Below are 15,846 nucleotides of genomic sequence, written 5' to 3'. Positions count from 1 at the left end.
ACCTGGAAAAATCTCTCCAAACTATAACGTCACCATCCAAACTCTCATAGATAAAATCACCTGTCAGAAATGTTCCGCTAGCGATATTCTCAGTGTAGAAAATTTAAAATATCGCTGTACGTATTAAAATTAGCATATAGAGTAAAACATTTATAAATGGACAACTCTATAGTATGGGTAGATTTTTTTTCCATAAAACGTATTTATATTGTTACAGGACGAAATTATATATTTTAAAGACACACTTGGATACATACATATACAATCTTCTTTCCCTCGAACATTATAGTAACCTCATATAGACAGGAACTTCTCTGAATTCTAACGTATTTTGTACGAAAACAGTTTCTCTTATTCGAATATAAATCTGAGTTCAGTTCAGTAGACATAAGTCATAAGTCAATTACCTAGTGAATCACCACACATGGTAATTATAAGCTGAAATCGAAGCTCCTCTTTTCTCTGTTTATCTTAAATTTTTGGTGTCCTTTAAACAGCCCCCGTCTATTCCGAATTTCACCATAACAATCTCAACCATTTGTACATTTTGTACACGTAAAACTGGCATTTGTGCACAAAACAATTTTAAAGTATTTAAAAAACTAATTTGGGGAGCAGCCTAAAAGTCATCCCTCGCCTCCGCTGATTGATGCCAAAGTATGTAATTCATTTCAAACATTATTAAATGTTAATACCACAAAGTGAAAAAAATAATGTGAACCTCATTTTTCAAAGGCCTAAATCTCTTCGAACTTCAGAAAACATTCCGCCCGATAGTTTAAGACGCCATACCCTCCATATAATTATGTATCTTTGTATTGAAGTATTGAAGATTAAAATTAAGTATTGAAAGATTAGAAGTAAGATTAAGATTAAAATTAAGATTAAAAGTAGGTATTGAAGATTAAAATTTTAAAATTATTTTATTTTTCAAATTCTCATGGACATTTATTACTTAGCCATAGAGAGTCATTTCCTAAAATTTTCTACCATTTGGAAGAGATTTATGAGGCATGTTCCTGACACTTTGTATATGAAAACGGTCAAGTTAATTATTACTATTAGTTTGTTTTAAGTTGTAGGCCGAGAAACTATTCATCCTTTTTAGTTTGATTGCAAACATCCAGTCCTTCTATACTAGAAACAAGAACCGAATCATGGCATTACATGGGGGAATATGCCGCTTTGCTCTCGCCAAATAGGATAAGAAAAATTGAAAACTTATTTGCTTTTTTAGAGCTTCAAGAAGAGCAATTCTGCAAGTTTTGTTTCATTATGACAAATTTATGAAGTACAGCCTTTCATTGTATAACATATTTATTTTTTATTTAATCATAGGCCAAAGAATTATGGATGTGATATTGTAAGTTTGGCTCCAATCGTCCCAAACTTTCTAGGCTACATCTTAAAAGTCGAAAACCTAACCGAAACCTATCAGCAACAATCGGAAGGTTATGCTCAAGAAAGATACCCCAAAATCTCACATTCCTTTCTGTACACAAACGACGTCATTGTTGCACAACGTACACAAACGATGCACTAACAATTCAGACAATCTACGGGGATAAGAGCTGCCGTGTAGATAGCCTCGAAAATTAAAATTTGAGTACCTTAAAATTGTTTTGTGCATAAACACCAGTTTTGCGTGCACAAAGTGCACAAACGATGTACACATGTTTGAGACTATTTTGGTAAAATCCGAAAGAGGTGTGAAGGCTGTCTAAGCGGACGTTAATTTTCAGTACTTAATAATAATGGTAGATGTTCTTATTTCGTTACATTTAGCACAGTCAATATGTGAACAAAGCGAATTTTTAGAAAGGTATAATATGAACTTGAGAGCAGACATTATTTGAGAAATTTTTCATGGCTGCTAAATCAAATTTTAAGGGATTGCATTAGGACATAATTTTGATATATGCTGGAATACCTTAGACACTAAAGGGATTTACTATAATCTTGCTTTTATTATGACATGTATTGACAAATTGGTAATAAGCTTACGAATTCAACTTAAAAAACATCTTTCTTATTGTTTATTATCCTATTTTAAAATGAACAAATTTAGGGTCATCGTAATTCAATTTAAGCCCTTCAACTCGATTTTGAATAGTATGGAACCAATTCACTGTATTTTACAAAGTGTATTCCTGTATTTCTGTTTTACCCATTGCAGCTCCTAGGATTTGAGCTTTTTTGTGCTTTATAAGGGACAAAACATAGAAGTAACAACCAATTTTATAACAGCAGGTAAAAATATATCTTGGCAGTTACTTTTCTGCATGTGTTAATGTAAAACTTCTTTCGTAAAAAAAAACCTTTTAGCAATTCAAGCTGAACAAATAATTTAACTAAAATAAATTAAATGTATACGACATTCAATATGGGTTTATTACACAAATGAATATCGATTCACTTTGAACTTTTCATTTTTTTTCGCTTCCAGCGTCTAAAGTAAGGATTTCTTACCCCATGTTACTTAAATATTCCTTTTTCTTCTTGAATGTTAAACTAAAACGTCTTTTCTTTCTCCTTCTTCATCTAATTATTATTATTTTGTTGTTGTTGTTGTTGTGACGAAGTTCTGTTCTGTCGAGATTTCGACCTGGAAGTTTTGGCCTAGATTTGGTACGCAAGTTTTTGAGTGACGTTGTTTTGGCCACGTAAATTTAGTTTATGCAATATTTGGATCCGGAAAGTTTCGGGCGACGACGTTATGACCACGCGATATTTTGGAATGTGAAATTTTGGTCGGCGATGTTTGAGCCGCAGGATTTTGTCCGTTAAGCATATATTATATATAACTTTTTAAGATCCACGTCTTAACTGGTGATCAAGTGAAATGTTTGATTTAATGTCTGAAACATCCGTTCTATATCAACTACGATAACTAGACTTGAGAAAAGCCTTCAGTGATACATAACATATTACGTTTACCTGTAAATACCGTTTCATCAACTACAAAATAAAGTATTCGCCTTGTATACCATTTCATTAAAATTAAATAGTACATGTTTGATTGACGTCCTATCCTATTTGCTTTCCCAAATCGCAAGGATTTCTTCAAAGTTTAACTATCTTCATCACTGAACAGCACATATTTAAACACAGATAATAATATATTTGAACATTGTCTGTTGGGTCAAGATGTATCAGAAACTCGAAACATTTTATAATACTTACACAGATAGAAATAACGTAAAAGTAAGCAGTAAGATCTGCTTGTTAATATTGAGGAATGTAAATGTAATAATGAACACTATATGTAATTTTCCTGCGATATAAAGGAAGAAAAGTCTGATAATTTATCCCCACATACGTGGATTTTCTCATGTTTCTACTATTTGCTCTCATTTTCTTCATCCATTATCATCATCCATGTCTCCCTTGCATCTGTGCCTAATTGTGGGACACTGTGTTCCGCGTTTGTCTGTGATATTAATGACATGTGCCTAAATAAAATGAGTTTGCATCTTAGCTTACACATTTGCGCATTACACTGTTTTTTTTTGGATTCTGATTCAGCAAGGCAAACAATCAATGCTAACAATGTGGAATAGACGTATGATCTTTCTTCTATAGTCATTGCAAGATTATGTTGAAGACCTTTAAAACTCAAATGTCTTCCAACCATCGAAGAAGTTCAAAACAGGTGCCACGTAATCCATCAATATTCAATCTTCAGTTTAACGGTTTCAAGTACTTCCAACCTCTAAGCATTTTGATATCCCTAACTCAAATTTAAATTAAAACAGTATGTTATTAATTAAAGATAAACTAAACATCACGTTAAACATTTTAAGAGTCTTCTTGTCACTTCTTCCAGTTTAGAGATGTTAAGAACATCAACATATATAAGTTTTTTTCGATGATATCTGACACAAAGAAATATAGATATTGTTTCAACTATCAGATCTATGAGAAAATCTCCTAACTCAATAATTGCTAGATCTGAAAGGTATCAGACTTAGAGTTTTAGAATATTGTAGAAATAATCTCTTTCCACCTCCGACTGTCGATAAGTCAGGAGTTTGCAAGATTCTGCCCCTATTAGAGAAAAAGGTAGTCTATGGAAGTTTCCTTAGTGTTCTTCAGTATTCCAAATCTATTAATACGTAGAGCTTTGAAATTTTGTATAAATACTCCATATGTAAACTGACGACAAGATGTTTTTACGAAATATAACCTCTAAGAGAGAAAACGGGTGAGCGTTTAAGGAACTTGGTGAAATTGGACTTGCATAAGGAGCTACTCTAAAATCACAAAGAATGTGCATATATTTTTCAAATATTTATAAATAAATCTTATTCTTCCAGTGCATAGAACGAGTACTTTGGTAATTGCTTTATAATTTAGACTAGACGTGAAAACCATTATGGAACATACGGATTGTTCGTTGCAAATCAAAATATTTTCAAAATTTACCATACTCTATACATTCTGTATTTTAGAACTTTCTTAATTATAATTGTTATCCTTGTCGTTCTTTATTGCTTTCTCTTTCTAAAAATAAGTCTCTAGGGCAGTATGAATATGGAACATCAGGTTCAAAAATCATGGAAAAAATTGTCTGGTATCTAGAAAATTTAAGGGCAAAGAATGTAGGTTCATAGTATAAAATTGGACATTTATTATTCTGTTGTTCGGTTTTCAGAATTGACATTTAGATCAGAAGAAAATTTTTTGATCTAGTTATATATAGAAGGTATTCCATCTGGATCAAACTTGGCATGGACTTCCTTACTAAATATATTTTGTGCAGACCATAGTCTTCCGTGTTATTGGCCATCAAGTTGGCCTTGACCTTAGTGAAAGTTTCACGGGAAGTTAATTATCACTTACCGAACACGAATTAGATAAAAATACTGTTAACAAACTAGTTACTACATAATTACTAGTTATTGAAATAACGACGACAAATTGAAAATTAAAAATAAATTATGTGTATACTACCCACAAATCATTGCTTAGAAACATAGTTATTGAAGGAAGAGCACTATGGAATAAACAGTGGACAGTTTTTATCTAGAAATTTTAATCTGTGTCAGCCACAAAATAATTACTTTATGGTTATTATCAAAGTTGAAACTTTGTCAGGTAAGCCTATTTCGTGTACTTAAAATATGTTAAACACAAACTTCAACTCATTATTGCGGAAGGCTACAGCTTGATTCCTTGCAAAAGCCAATGCGGTTTGGATTCCACATTAAGTTGTAGGTCTACGTCTCGTATAGCCACAGTATTGAACTTTAATCCAACAAAATCAACTCCTTATTTTTCATGCAAATAAGGGCGTATAAAGGGAAACAGAGAAGTCGGTTTCTACCTAGTCCCACCAAATAAAATTGAGGGAGTCTTATGAATTGTTATAGTTTTTAGACAAATGCAAAGAATGCTTTGTACAATCTTCTTCCCCGCCAAAAAAGAACTAGCCACACGCTTCACTTTAAATGTTAACTGTGAATGAAATTACAATGCCTAACATGATTGTTACCTTCAGGAAAATAACAGGTGATTCTGAATTATTTTTGTGCGTAGAAAATGAAAAATGATAACAATATTTGCACATCATGTCACAGTTTTGAAATCTTGCATGAGATTTTCATATTTCGCTCATACATGTAATTTATTAAAATAAAGAACGTAAAGTAACCCCAGATATCCGTCAAGAATAGAAGAGTGGAAGTTTAAAATACTTTGCCATAAGGACATTGTGCCTCTCAAAATATTCTTCTCTTTTCTCAAATAGATAACAATTGTAAACAGTGCTGCTAACAACGTTAACAATAATGTCACTAAACATACTCCGAAAAATCGCTAGAAACCTTAATTGAAGAGTTTGATGTAATAAGGACGTAAGCGAGTTTACGCCCTTTTTGCATCAAACGCATTTGTGGCTTTTGCCATGCTTGGTTAGCCTCCTGGTAACATTTCAATTCAATATCGGAATAAAATGCTGCATATTACATTGTTTTATGTAAGAATAAAAAACACTACTTAAATTTCCAACATCGTTTTTCTACAATTGCATATTTCAGACTTACGCAATTATTTCATAAAACTCCTCAATTGTAATGGAAATAATGCTAGTTTATTCACAGTACGAAATTTCGAAAGTCGCTAAATCCCTAGTTTAACAATGGTAAACGAAACAAATCTTGTCTCTAAAATATATTATCAAATCGTTAGATTTAGCAACAAAATCCCTAAATTGGCGACACTAATTGTAAGCCCTTTTGTTTATAAAAATTTCATTTATTTGGTAACTCGCGCCGCATATCATTATGTATTTTCGTTTCTATAGTCCATTGATGATTCAAAGTGAGAAAACCTATATCATAGTCTAATCGCGTTCTTTTTCTCTTGCAGAGAGAAAGAAATCCCTGTGTTATGTATCAGAATTCAGAGTTGTTGACAAGATTTCTCTAACGCGTGGCAGTGTGTTGTTGACAAGCATTTGTATTGTTTAAGTGTGTTTGAAGTATATTGTTTCAGAAATCGAGTGTTGTATGTTTAGAAATCAAGTGAGTTATTGGTACAAAATGAAACGATTTGGTTCACGTCGAATGTGTACTAATCATCCGGATAATTTTTGTTATGTATGTGGTAGATTTACATCCAAACCGAAAAGAACGAAAATAGATAACATTAAAAAAACTTGTTTATTCTTTGTGCTTCGGTTGTCGAATTGGTGACCAGGACAAACCATGGGTTTCTCATCAGTGCTGCATAACTTGTACAACAAATCTTAGGTTGTGGTTACATTGAAAACTAAATGCCTTGCCGTTTGCTGTACCGATGCAATGGAGGATACCAAAAAGCACCTTAATGACTGTTACTTCTGCATGACTAAGATCTCCGGCATGTCTAGAAAAAATAAACACGTCATTCAGTATCTTGATATTCCTTCGGACATTCAAACTTTGACTCAGTGACAATTTTACCGGTACGTGACAAATGGACACTGGAAGCAGATGACTGGAATAAACTTAATGTTTTAGCGGAGCCAGTGCCTACTACGTCAAAAGACCCGGACTATATACCAACATATGCTGAGAGTGATATACATTTAATAGAGCAGGAAAATTCAAATGATTATCATGGCACTTACATTTGTCGAAAGAAGCATTAAAACTTCTAGGTTCTAGACTACTGCAATGGTACTTACTTGCTCCTTGTACAAAAATTTCTGAGTTTCGACACAGACATCAACCCTTCGCACAATATTTTTTATGGAGATGAATATGTGTTTCTGTCCAGACGTTACTGGTTTGATGAACAAAATAGATGTTTTATAAATCCAGATGAGTGGCGATTGTTTATTGATTCATCAAAATTTAGTTTGAAAGCCATATTGCTTCATAATGGCAATACTTTGCCATCAGTTCCGGTGTTCCATGTTGTTGACAAAGGGGAACACTTAATAATGAAATTGTCAGAAGTTTGGATAGATATTTCCAAGGCCTTTTATAAACATCTTATATCCGTGAACCCCAAAGTTTATTAATTCTTCTCTACGCCATTGTTACGTATGATTGCATGCAAATCAATTTACATTAGTAAACTTATTTAAGAGAAGTGTTGCATAATTTTATAAGTTGCATAATTTTATAAGTATGCTAAAACCTTAGGCGTGACCATGTAACAATCTGTATCGAAACGTTTTAATGTACGTAAAATACGTCTGTTTCAAATTTTGGAATACTTACTGGATAGCCCTTGAAGCTTACCCTCCAAATTTGCTGTAAATCGGTTGAATAGGGGCTGAGATATATCCCAAAAACTGTGTCAGTAATCGAGGTTGTGCTGTATATAATGCGAATAATAAATATGTTCATATCTTTTGAACCTGGTGTTACAGGACATTCTTAGGGTGAATTTCGAAATCAAAATGACCGTTTCCTTAAGAATCACCTTTTTTAATCGCAGAGGTATAAAAAGGTTTATATTTGTTGGACAGTGTTATTATAGCAATTTTCTACAGACGAAACTTCAAAGCTTTTCAAGAAAAGGTGAATGTTTATAATGTTTTGAACAAAAATACTACACTTCCAATAGTAACTAATTCTAGCTGCTACACATTCAATGAGCTTAGATCTAGTAATATTGTTTACAAAATGTTACTATTTGATTTGATAAAATTCAACCATTTTAATGTGAAAAGCAAATAATTAGAGATTTGAAAATACCTTTGCTTCCAAGAAAATATATTTTCTTTGAGTTCGTTTGTGTATGTTCGAGGAAAAATGGGGACTCCAAGGGAATTCCACCCGTGCCAGCAATAAGTAAAAATATTCAACTGGATGCAACAGTAACAGAATAATATATAAAGTTTGCTACTGAAACACAGATTTGCAACGATTGTTTAAGGAAGAACTTAAAAGATTAAATTCTAATATTTTTAGTTTCATTTCAAAACTTCAGCTCTTTCCTGGATTTGGCAAAGAAAATGTAAAAAACCTTGTTCTTTATTTTTAGCTTTTACGACTCTTTACAACACTATTGTTTCCTATTCATAACTAACGAACCCAAAATAAACAGTAACAAATTTTATTAGAATTACTACATAGCATATTAATTGAATCAAGCTTCTACTATAGACTCAAAATACATGTGTATATCTGTCAATTTGTCCAGCCATGTACGTATACAGTATATTTGTTTTACGATAAAGTTTCCTAGGCACTATTCATTTTTAAGCATGTGAAACATTTAAGATAAGCATATTTATGTTTCTAAATTAGAAAGTACCTCCACAGGTTAAAGTTAAAAACCACCCACATTAAAATGGCACAAAAAGAGTTAATTTAAAATCTTGCTGAAGTTCCCATGTGTAAGCAATCCACATCAGCTTAATAAAAATTATTTACAATAGTTTACACATGTTATCTTCTTTATGAGGTTTCCATAACACTAATTGTTTAGTATTTACGTTTATCAAGGATAAGCTGAGGGCAAAAGTAAACTGTCTAGCTTCAACATCCCTCATATTGATAATAAGAACGTAACATTTCATTATAGCTTTCGTAACGAAATAGTCTTATTTTGGTGCAATATTGAGTACATTTCGATTCAAGCTTTCTGACCATAAGCACTTCTTGAGTTTGAAATCTTTCAAATATGAAACCGTTTTTTTTTTTTTTTTTTTTTTTTGCGACTGAAATTAGCACCAAAGACTATTATATCATTTTAATGATCATACTCTTAAATATTCATGAAACGTATAGTATATTATATTTGAGGCCTTGTAATAGGGCTCATTGCTTAGAAGTTGAAACCGATCACTGGCAAATTGGTAAACTTTCATTTCCTTAAGAAAGCAAGATTTGTAACTATTTCTCCTCTAGGAATAAATATGTTTTCACGATACTTGGCGTGTGCTTTATTCAAGACTCTACTTATACTTACTACCTGTGGCTTACATCAGTGACATACAAGGGAAGAATAAAAAAAAAAAAAAACCTATTTTAGAAAAAAATCAGATTGCAACGACAGTAAGTAATCATGCATCAGATGTTTTCCAATTAGTATTTTTGGTTGTAGTCTAAATCAGTCTAAGATAAGGGAATGAAACTTTCACATAAGAAATGTATTTCACATCAGCATGGGAGAAATGTCTTTGTTCTATAATTTAACTATTTTCATTTTTCAGAACACATGGTAATATTTTCAAAAATTCCTGCTGCTCATTACATTTGTACTTAAATTGTGTAGGTAGTAATTTCGCTAAATCATTCAAAAAATGTCTAAGTCTCAAATAAGGTTCTTAATTGGTACAGATTCTTTAAGTCTACTCTTAATTTACATAACGTCTTTTATTTTTTAAAAAAAAAAAATAGAAATATCACAAAAGGATGGCAATTTGATCTTCAACTAGTTTGAACTAATCAATTTATTTGATTTATATTTTAGAAAACTCAAAAGTTCTAATTTAGGTTCCAGATTCGGAATGGATGAGAAAAGAAAATACATTTTTTCTCTTGAGAAATCATTTTTGTGAAAACCCTTGTTTACCGTGATCAGGAAATTAAAATGTTTTGAGAAAATAACTTTTTTATGACCTGTTTCTCATATACGAGTTTTTCTATTACATATAATTTATTGGGATAAACGAGAATTTTCTTTTAGAAAATGTTGGGACAGGACTTCATTTTCGCACATATTTTAACTTTGTATTAGAAATTACAATTCGCCACTTTGAAACATCTATTTCCGGGCTAGAAGGTCAGATTTGTTTTGGATTTGTAAATTCACACTAGTAAAGTAAAATATTGTACGTTCGATTTTTGTTTGAAGATTCTGTGAGCAATACGAGTAGACTAAAACGCATCGCCTATTCTTATTTGTTTATAATTATTATTGGGAATTTCGTCATTAAACTCAAAATATTCTAGTTAGTAAATATTTTGAAATGCGGTTATCTTCTTGACAGTATATGTTTTAATAATGTTCTGGTTACATTCCTTATCATAGTTTCTAATTACATTTGCTGAAAGAGTCACAGTAAATTGTGAGAACGTACAGTGTAATCTATTTATCAATTATGCTGATGAAATTTTAAAATTACTCTTAAGACGTTTTTGTGTTAGGAAAGTCCTAGTATTATATAAGCTTTATTACCATTCTTACCTTAAATTTTTGATAAAATATGGCGTCAAATATTACTATTCTCAATACATTTAGTTACTCATCAGTACGCGATAGTTCAGAGGTAGTACGTTCGCCTTTGGCGCGAGGGATCTCTGGTTCGATCCCAGCTCTGGCATTTAGGCCTTCTGGTGGGCAAAGACTTGTACGATGATTTTATTGGAGTTCGATCCCATTTTCTCTCACTTTCTTCATTCCATGATTTTATGCATTATTATCATCCCATCATTGTCCCATTTAACCTCGGGCTGTTATCGATGGAGGTTAAAACTAAACTAAGAAAATTAGTTAGTCGTTTGCTCTTCAAGTTTATACTTCTTTTAAAGATATTTGGTGTTTAATCCAATTTAATGGGGCAATAGAAAGTAGTAAGAAATGGATAATAGTAGGGAAGAGATCCTTTACAAAATAAGATATCCTTTGTTTATAAGTATATGCACTACTCTCTTGTGCAATATGTATCATACTATTTTTTATTTTTTCATATAATTTATTTTTCATTACGTACAGAACTCTATATGAACTCTATATGAACAGCCTGTACTTATGGAATTATATTAGGATTATTATTCAGATATAGTGTAAGTATTTTAAAGAACATTTCAAGCGAAACTTATATTTTTTCTGAATCAGAGAATTTACTATCCCTTGAGGATTCAGTTTAAGAAATAATATCAATATAGTATCAAGAATATTGGTGATAGATTTAATTAGAGAGCTCTAAAGATATCGTATATGATAGTGAATTCATTAATAATTAATTTAAGGATGTTACAATAGTGTTCCCTGTTAAAACAGTAATACCAATTATCTCAAAGATCATTTATTTATATTTTGTACTAAAATTTTTGAACTATAGATTATTTTAGCATGTTAAAATATAGGGCATAACAACCCCTGATGTGTCCACCCCATTATGATTTGCACTCTATAAGTTCTTTGTTAATGCTCTAGGATAAACTTTCTCTAATCTATTCATATTAGTAACAGTTGTTTCTTTCATCAATAATTTTTTGTATTACTAGATTAATTAAGTCTTAAGTAGCGTGAAACGAACTTTTTGCTAACTGAAAATTATACTTTTAAATTTATGTTCGTAAAAGTTGTGTTGTGGAAAGTGGAAGTATACTTCGAGAAAAAGGGTTTTCATATATACAATACATTACAAGAAATTAATCTATATAAAATAATTTCTATATAAAAATTATTCCTGCAACTAAACGTAAGACAATTAAGTATCTTTGATTGAAGAAACGATTTTACACAGTGGAAAAAGATTCCCACTTGTTCCGTATACTTCTGTCTATAGGCAAAAATACAGGACTCTTTCAAGAGGAGAGCGTGGACTCTCCTTGTAACATACAATATTCATTTCTTTAGGCGTTTACATGATGATGTAGAAAGTGTTTCTAATGTTGTAATTTTTCATAATTTTCTCAAATAACTTATTTATTTAGGATGATAATGACAAGATAACAAAAGTAACATACAATAAATGATATTGTTTATTTAAAATTAATAATCATTGTGTGATCATAGTCAGTAAAATGTGTTATGAGTTGCTCTGTGTTAAAGATTATCTTGTCTGTCTTAAAGATTAATTGCTGTAATTGTTATTATAGACATAATTCAGTTTATTTTGTATAAAATTTATAAATAATTTTAAAAATAATAATAAATTATTCTAACAAAACATTGAAGAACATGATGTGAAATGCCAAATGAGATATGTTATTGACCAAGAACAATTTCTAAAGGAAACGTATCTAAGATGCAGTTACCTCATTTTCTTATTATACCTAACGGTAAACACATAGTATAAAGTATAATATCTGGCATACTAAATTTGTTCGTTAAATCTTGATTCTGATTTGGTGGTGTAATTGTTTAATTCTTTTCATCTTTTTAATATATTTTTTTCTGAAAAATAAACTAAAATTTGATGTTATGTAGAATTGTAGTGCTATTTATTTTAACGTATGTATTTTATATTAGCTAATATAATATGAATGAGAAAAACACAATTTTTTGCACCACTTATCATTATTTTGTTTCAAGATAGTGGTTAAAATTAACAATTTTCTTCGGCTTTTTTGCGTGTTGTATAGTGAGTCTAAACTTGAGTATTCTTTACAGTACCCTCCTTATGTCTTCTTTCAGAATTGAGCTTTTCATGTTTGTAAAGAAGATCACTTCTTCGAGTGATTTCTGGATAATAATTTCGCGTACCATAAAATTCAGCGGAAACAGTAGTGGTAACAGATTTGAGGTGGACAAACACCGTCGGATTTCTTCCATTTCCACACTTTCTTTATCTAACATTACCATTCATCTCATTAACACTGTCTTCCTTAGCCTAGAAGCATAATCATTGAACATTATTATGAAAAATCGATGACATTGTTTACAGTAAAATAATGTAGTTAGCCTTTGAATTAGAATATAATATTACAGAGTAAATTTATGAATACAATATGTAATCTGAGTATACAGAAGTTGGTTTGCTTGTTGGAAAACTTAGGCACTGAGGTCCATAGTGTAACATGACAGTTCCGTGTGCTTGTAAAAAAGGACATACTGTCTGAAACTAAATTCCTAAAGGGCTGAATAAAATCCATGCCAAAGTTACGTTACTTATATGTAAATAATATTCAAACTAGACAATTACTCTTAAGCATTGCTATAACTTTGGCATATAGATTAATCATATCTTCCAAGTATTATTTTTTATTTATATCATCTTTATTTGTAGATGAAGTATATATATATATATATATATATATATATATATATAAGAAGTGTAGAATTCCTCAACAATTTTCCTATCTGAATGTCATACAATTCCAATATCTGAGGAGACATGTTTCATTTGAAAACGCACCTTAGCTTTCCTTACGTATCCTTCACATTGTATCACTTGTTTGCCAGATGAGAAGACATTACTTCATACGCCCTATCTTTAATGGTAAAGAAAACGTACTACTTGAGATATGTAAGCAAACAGTATAATGGTTATAACAATCCAACCCGGGGATTTCATGTTAATACTCATAATGTAGCTTCCGCATCAAGTAGAAAAATATTCGTTGGGTCATAAAGAGAAAGGCATAGCCTTAGGGGGTGAGAGAGAGGTCGAACCGTGTTCTCACACTCGCATACACAGCGTTCAATTCTATACTGCCAGAGACATTCACAAGGGTTCGGAGGGGGAGCATGAGAACAAACGAGTGATGTAGATTCAGAGGAAACTACCAAACGTTTAGTATTTTTTTTTCTAAACGAATATGAGTTTGCTTCCGACCTATGAGTAGAGAAAAAAGAGAACACACACACATAATTCCTAACAGTTTTTCTAATTAATGTATTTTCAAAAATAAATTGAAGCGAAAAGTTTTCGTAGCTAGCTCTCGTCTCTGCGACTGAAATCCCTACAGACACTCGTAACTAGATGCATATACTGTAGGCATGTCGCGCACTGGACTGTTATGTATTAGGACATTAGTTTTTCATGGCAAAGTCACATGAAGCATACCTATTTCCGATCTCAGCTTCCTAGTGATCTGTCTCTTCCTCCCCGCTTCCAAACCCTCCTCTTACATCTCGCCTCTCTCGTTCACTCTCTCTCTCACACACACATACCCACGTATACTAAAACACACACATACGTACATTCCCATGCTCTCATATATAGATGCAACCTCTTTCCCAATCCGTACTCTTTTTATTTTATTTTTCTACCCCAAAAAAAATTCTCTCGTTGGTTCGTTGGATATTTCACACTCCTGAACTGAACCGAAATCCTCTCCAGCTCCTATTGGTCAATTTTCGTCAGATGACCTAACTTGAGCTCCGCCTTCTAACCCCTCTACCTTTTTTATCCATTGTTCTCAGGGAAGACCTGTCCACGTTGTATGTTGAATACCCTAGAAGTCTGACATGACGTGCACCGATAAAATTCTTACCCCCTTTTTTAGGGCCTGAAAAAGAACCGGATGCAACCAGATATCAGGTAGAGGAGGTAAAAGCAAACAAGAAGAAAGGCTACAAAATAAAAAAGGGAGAATTAAAAAAAACTCGCAGAGTGGGGGTCTCCTAATAACGCACGTGTCAAGAATGATGGACAAGCTTGCAAGTACCGGGAGAGATTAATATATTATATGGTATCCGATGAAGATCAACGTGAGCTCGGCGAAATGTTGAAAACAATGGAAACTTAGAGAAAAAGGTTACCAGCATTTATGATTGTCATGAATCATTATTATTATACCTAAAGACACATATGCATTTTATAACCTTGGTATATAATAATCTGCAGAGGCAAATTTCAATTTCGCAAAAAATATATATGTATATATATATCCATATATAAATGCCAACGACCTTTGGTAGCAAATACAATGTAAGTATATATATAGAGTTAGCTATGGATCTTCAGAATTTAATATTGCAAGGAGCTATTATGTACGTTATAGAAATATTAAACCTATTAATTGGAAAATATTATTGTTTATTTGTACAGAGAGATATTTTAAGTAAATATCTTACTGAATTATTCAATATTTGTTTGCATTTTTAACAAAAGTTTATTTAATATTTTTATGATTTAAAATTCTGCTTAGTGAAAAATTTAATTTTCCATAAAAGAGCAATTAATACTGGGATACTTTTTCATTGAACAAATACTAGTTTGTATTTTCTAATAAACATCTAAATAAAAAATTGATATTTTATAAATATATATTTTACAATAACAAAAGTATCTTGAACTGGTTTCCTATTTATGTTATCTCAGATAAGCAAGTTTCTCAATTATATCCAGATAAATGTGTCATTAAAATATCTGTTCATTTCTTATCATGTAGTAAAGTGACTCAGATTTCTAATGATGTTAAGAAGTATGTCTCGCCTTATACTACTGTTATTTTTATTAATATAATATAAGGTGTAACTTATAATGTAACGCGATGCATATGTGCATTTTGGTAATCACTATATACAAAATCTTAGTAGCAGCAAAAAACAAGAATTAACTATCTACGGGCATTTTAAAGGCACTGTGATAAAAATGAAATTGTTGTAAGTTAATTTTATGTAGCCTATCATCCAAAACAAGTAACCAAAATATTCTCATAATCATGATATAATAAAGTAGTGATCTTAGTTTTGCGTATAAAATATATTTATTTGTAAGACACGTTT

The 15,846-nt window shown here is 31.4% G+C and overlaps 1 protein-coding gene and 1 long non-coding RNA gene across 28 annotated transcripts in view; one reads left to right on the top strand and one right to left on the bottom strand.

Annotated features, from left to right (window-relative positions):
* Positions 1-15,846, top strand: part of LOC145664324 (uncharacterized) — a 1,583,153-nt gene that overhangs the window by 3,169 nt on the left and 1,564,138 nt on the right. The window lies entirely within an intron of this gene.
* Positions 1-15,846, bottom strand: part of LOC145664335 (uncharacterized) — a 580,590-nt gene that overhangs the window by 219,562 nt on the left and 345,182 nt on the right. The window lies entirely within an intron of this gene.

Source organism: Thermobia domestica, chromosome 11 (assembly GCF_964235325.1).
Source record: "Thermobia domestica chromosome 11, izTheDome1.hap1.1, whole genome shotgun sequence".
In the NCBI taxonomy this organism is placed as follows: domain Eukaryota; kingdom Metazoa; phylum Arthropoda; class Insecta; order Zygentoma; family Lepismatidae; genus Thermobia; species Thermobia domestica.
Note: the sequence above shows the minus strand (reverse complement) of the source record. Positions and strands in the feature narration are given on the sequence as shown.